The sequence below is a fragment of the Aptenodytes patagonicus genome, chromosome Z (genome assembly GCF_965638725.1).
Source record: "Aptenodytes patagonicus chromosome Z, bAptPat1.pri.cur, whole genome shotgun sequence".
NCBI classification, from domain to species: Eukaryota; Metazoa; Chordata; class Aves; order Sphenisciformes; family Spheniscidae; genus Aptenodytes; species Aptenodytes patagonicus.
The window spans coordinates 30,641,031-30,647,030 of record NC_134982.1 but is presented as its reverse complement, the minus strand read 5'-3'; the positions used below and the strand labels follow the sequence as shown (position 1 = coordinate 30,647,030).

The 6,000-nt window shown below is 44.0% G+C and overlaps 1 protein-coding gene across 1 annotated transcript in view; it reads right to left on the bottom strand.

Moving 5' to 3' along the window:
- DMRT1 (doublesex and mab-3 related transcription factor 1) overlaps positions 1-6,000 on the bottom strand; it is a 60,853-nt gene that overhangs the window by 867 nt on the left and 53,986 nt on the right. The window lies entirely within an intron of this gene.

Genomic DNA, 6,000 nt, shown 5'->3' with positions numbered 1-6,000 from the left:
TCACAGCGGGAGCTCCATGGGCCCCTGACACCTTAATCATCAATACTTACTATGTTCTGGATTTTACTGTTTAGTGGAGAATATTACCAGGCTGGGATCTTTTAAAAGAGAATATTGTTTACAACCATTGCTTGTTTTTTAGAAGCCATGATGAATCTAGTACAACCGCGCAAGAACAAGGAATACAGAGTTGAGGCTTAAACTCTGTCCCCAAACCGCACCACTGTGCCTAAGCGAGCAGCTCCTCTACGCTTGAGCCCTGGGTGCTTGCAGGCTCCAGGGACTTCTGGCACATCTGAAGTTCAATGAAAAAGAAAAGGTCAGGCTTGACTTTCACAGCCATGCAAATCCAGTGGGACTCAAGGAAAGTAAACAGCAGCCATCTGGGTTCACCCCATCACTGGAAAAATGAGAAACACTCTCTTAAAAAACCCCAACATCCCATTTCTGTAGTATCGTTATGTTTCTTCAGTAACTTCCATTTGCAGCTCAGCTTCCTGATTTGTCCTTATTTTAAACATGACACTGGTTACCAGGAGATGGAAAAGACATTATGGAGTTGAGGTTTCATGTATCATTTTCACCTGTTTTCCTGTGACTAGATAAAATGGCAATTTCTGTTACTTTCAGGGAGTTTTGCCCATTTTTGACATTGCAGAACCTGGCTCCTTGATTTCATGCAAGTCTCTCCTTTGACGCATGTAAGGGACAAGTAAGGCTCCAACATCACCCTGCCAAAGCAGACTCTACTATTACCTTTTAGATCTGACATAAAATGTTTTTTTTGTAACCTGATGAATGGGATATTAACCCCATACTACATTTTCTCCCAGCTAAAAGACACAGAAAAGAACGCAGAGCTTAGATATGAGGGAGTGACAAAGTAGTCACGGCAACTTCCAACAGTTTTTAGACATCTTGTGATGCTGCTAATGGTTTAATTGCACAGAAAGAGGAATCTGGATCTGGAGCATCGTATATTCCCCCGCCATGTGGTCAAACGCACAAAACAGCCAGGTCTCTCCAACATCTCCGGGCCTGAATAACCATTGGACTGCTGGAGGAGGGCACTGATTTGCACCCAGAGCGGGCTAGAACAGCACTTGGGTAACCTGCAGTTGGGAACAACTTTGTAGATTTTCACTTTTTCTAGCCCACCAATCCTGAAACCCAGAAGCGCTGCAGGATCAGAAACGCTCCTTGCGGGGTGCAAGAGCTAAGCTCTCTTCTGCCATGAGAACATACCAGGCGATTCCTGATGCTGTTTCCTACCTCCCCTTTTCAGTGTGTAAGTGGGGTTGATGGTGGAGTCCAAGGAGAAGTCACATCTCCCCAGTTTTCGGATGAGGATGCAACTTGTCTTTCCACTTCACTTCCACTGCTACATCTGTGCTTGAGATTTCATCACTGCCTAAGAGCTCCTAGGACTTGAACCAGATGCAAACATGCAGGTTAGGGAAAATGAATGGAGGAACATTTCTGCTCCTCTGGAAGGGAAGCTGGCTCACCTGGTGAGACAGGCTCACAGCACAAAAATACTCATTGGGTGGCCCAGTCTGCACCACACTCCCATGATCTGAAGCACACACCATGCATTATTTCTGGCGAGTGACTTGTTGGAGTGGTTCATGCTTTGACTACTACAAAACGAAAGAACAGAGATGCTCTGTAGGCCCACACCCCAATGTCAAAGGGGAAATCACCTACAGAAAAGGCAGCAATCGGCACCTCTCCTGACGTGTGCTAGAGACTAGCTCCTCAAAGGTCATTCAGAGGCTTAGCTTTTGCTGCCAACACCACAAGCTTTGGTTGGATCTGGCCATGTCTGGCATCAGGAATCATCTCTTTCTCCATGAGGTACCTTGCATTATGTAGTAAACAAACAGCAGTGTGGCTTCAACAGGGCTGGCTGGCTCAAGGACTCAGCTCTCTGACTCTGAAACCTCATTCTGCTCTGATCTAGCAAAGCCCAATGTGCTAAGATTTAGGACATGCTGTAAGGAATCTCTCTGCTCCCAGGCTCCAGGGCAGAAGTATGAAGGAAGCGATTGGGGTTGAAAGGGGACAATTTTTTGTTTACTCCTGAGTAGCCAAATGGGCAAAAGGCTTATTTATTTTAAAGGCTTTGTTAATATTTTTAGTGTGCATGTGCCTGGAGTGATGGAAAGGCCCATTTTTAAATACTGAGATCTATAAATCTCTGTGACAAACTTACAGAAAGTTTTTTTTCTAAATGGAAAGAATCCAGCAGAAAACCCACCCAACATGCTACAGCATGGATGTTAAAACGCTACCACAGTAAAACTGCCACTTTGTTTTTATGATCTATTTTTCCAGCAACCCTACGTTAATTTATTATAAACCTGGGGAATGACACAGAGGGCAACTTTTTTGGTAGACAGACACCCACATCTGTTTCTTAGCACCTCAAGCAGTGGCTCCTAAGCCTTCTGGACCAGTGGAGCTCCACCAATCTTCCAACATTTCTCATGGGGCATCAGACATCCTGATCAAACTTCAAATGGAAAGTGTCATTATATGGGAACAGTTCCAGTCACCAACTGGTTGGTCCCACAAACCGTTTCAGGGTCTGAAGCACTGACCTAAATAACATGGGTTGTTCTCCACTGACTTCTAAATTGATCACAGTTTTGATGGTCAGGCAATTTGGGCTATATATGCTGGTCTCTGAATTTACATAGGGGTATTTAACTACAGCCACATAGATTTTAAAAATAACCTGGTACTACCGAGATACTACCTCTAGCAGACGACAGCGCTACGCCTCTATCCAAACCTGCACTGCTTACGTGGACAGACTTTCACTTCAAGCAAGGAGTAGTGGGTAAGTGCAATGCTGATAATAAGAGCAAGATACTCGGATTGGGACTTGTAGCTATAAAAAGGCAGCAAAAAGGAAATGAGCAATTCTGTTCCAGTGTTTTAATCACACAGCAATAAAATGTAGAAGTTCCAAGTTCAAAGAAACAAAACCCATGTTCTTTTTGATTTAAGTCTATGAGTTTCATCTGTTTGAGGCTTGCGGCTGATCCTCCCACTGTTGTTACACAGCCCTTATCTGTGTAAATAACAGTACCAGAATTGGGTCTGTGGCAGTTTTTAAAGACCATTCCTTGATCTAATTACCTTTTACCCTTGGGAAAGCACCTGAATTCTTTTGAGCTAGATGAATCTGAAAAATTTTCAGCTAATATCACACAGGAAAAGAAGCGAGAAGGGATTCCAACCATAAATGCAAAACCTTACATCTTCTGACACTGGAAACCGCATTGACTTTTAACATGAGCGATCCCTGGAATTCAATGGACTGAAAAGAATAATACACTTGCAGTGATGTGAGAAAGCAGAAGGACATTCATGCTTGAAAAGTAAATATTTTCCCGAGTTTACATTTAAAAAACTATGAAACTCTCAATAAGGAGCAATTTTAAAAGATTTAAAGTTGAGAGGTACAATCCATTTTTTAAAACTCTTTCACCTTCTTCTTCAGGGAAAAGGAAAATAAGTAAGTATGCCAGTCCCACATGCTGCTAAGGCCCAGGCACTTCTTCCCGGTGCGCACACATATGTGTGCAAGCACAGCCACGTATGCAGGATGAAGGGGAGCGGAACCAGACTGCCACTGGCAGCTCGAGGGCACTGGAGCATGACTAAAGCATGCCTGGGTTTTCGGTGTGAGGGTGGACAGGAACTGCTCTTCATGGTACCTTCTCCCCTGTAGCCAAAGCACTTTCCTTTTGCAAATACCACTGAAAATGGATGCTGTCTAAGCAAGCAGTAACTTCCACTCCAGGCTCCACAGATCCTGTACGAAGTGTCTCGAGAAACAAACAGGCCTGGGAAGCAGGTGGCAGTCAAACCAAGAAGCAAGCCACGCTACCTGTGTGAAGGGTGGAACAAGAGAGAATGGCGTCGGCACTCTCCCCAGGTTACCATCTCAAGGACTGGCAGCGGTCTTCTCGGTGCTGCTATCGGACATAGCGGGGTGATGGGCAATGCTCTGAAGATAGGCTGGCTTGGTGGCCTGGAAATACCGTGGGTCGAATTCAGTTTGAAAACACAGCCCCGTTTCCACCCAAGTGGCAGTCCACCCTGCCAACTCCACTGCTCAGATCGACCTCGGAGGGCTGACTCTACCACCCACCACCAGCAAACAGCCTGCCAAGCTACAGCAACTACCATAACACACATGGCAACTGCCTGACAAAGCATTAGGTAAAAAAAACAAACCAAATCAACTAAACAAAAAAAACCCAGTTACTGCTGCAAAATCAGGCACTCAGAATCAGAGAACCATCAGAATCATCTCAGTTGCTGGCTCAGCAAATAAGACGACACACAAAAAAAGAGAGTGAGAGAAAAACACAATTTTCCTGTTGTGGAGAAAGCATCAGAGTGGTAACAAGAGTATCAAGGTCTGTCCTGACTTTGCTGTAGATCATCATTAAGATGGGCAAGATGAAATCTCGATGCAAAAACATGTAGAAAGGCCAAGTTAAGTTATCCTAAGCAATCTCCATTCAGCTGCCTTTCACCTCGGGAGTGCTTAACGCTATGTTCCCAAGTGTTCAACTCTTTAAGCACAGAATTAATTAACAAAAGGTCAAAAAGAAAATCTATCTCCACTGAACCTCTCATGCAATTCATTCCTGTGTGATGCACTATTTGAAAAGATGGAGGACTACTGACTTACACTAGGGTGAATCAACCAGCGTTAAGTGGCAGCCTGTTCTTCATAAACCAGCCATGCAAGGGGATCAGTCTCATACTCTTGTATTCTGCTCTGTGCAGCTCTAAGACGCCAGCAGTCAGGAGCCTACGGCTCGATGGGTTCCTGCTAGAAGGCCACAGAAAGCTGCAAAACCTTAAGAAAATTAAGAGACGAACTTTCATCAGCTGTGTTTTCAAGATTTCCTTTGAACACAAAGATCCGTATTTTGTAAAACTGCAGTAACTCATGTTTCTGAAGGATGTTCACACTCGGTGAATCCCCAATATCTTTTAGTTCTTTTGCTTCTACTCTGTGTGAACTAACCTAAAAAAACCATTGCCGTCTCCTTCCTCACATCTCTCTTGCTCAGGATGAATGCTGGGATGAAACGGTTCCTACTGACTGAGAATTTCTGCCAACATCTGCAACTGCATAAATGTGCTAAAATGTTCTGTACTGACTGTCCTTCTCCTCCCATCCCTCAGGCCTCATCACAGACCTGGACCAGGTGATGGCTCCCACAGGGACAAATTCTGGAAGCCCACCTGAAGCCAAGGATTTCTGCTCACTGCAGCTGGTCACCACAACATAGCACAAGTTACGCACAGTGTTATGCACAGCAGAGAGTAAGACGAGACATTAATCTAACAGGAGGCTGATACCAAATAGTTATGATACCAAATAGTTATAAGGAGCTAGTGAAAACTCAGCTATGGATCTGCCTTAAAACTGAACTCCATGTATTACATACACCAGCTGAAATGTCTTTGCGATTTTTGCTTTGATCAATATGCTGTGGACTGTTCTGTGCTGACCATAATGTGGACCAACAAGAGAAAATGGGAGTGGTGCTCCTTTTCTGCTTTGCATGTTATTAACACAATGGCAACCAGTCCAATTCTAGAAACCTATGTCCGTGGATATTTTCCCGCTGACGAGAAGTTTCAAGAGCAACAAGCAGAGCTGCTTTTCGATGCAAAAATAAAAACAAGCCTAAGGATCTGGAACCGAAAACATGTCCCGTCTGTGTCTCTTAACACAGATATACTATTTCACAGTAAAGCCCTTTCCCCCTTCTCAAACACCTACCCTTCTCACTAACATTTAAAGCAATTAGGATTATCTTGGATGCCCACAGTAGGGCACATTCATTGTGTATTTTCAAATAGCATTAATTCTTGGCATTAGGAACTCAGGATAAAAGGTAAAGATCTGAATGGAGATCTTTATTCAGCATGCTTTACCACAGATTATCTCATTCTTTTCCA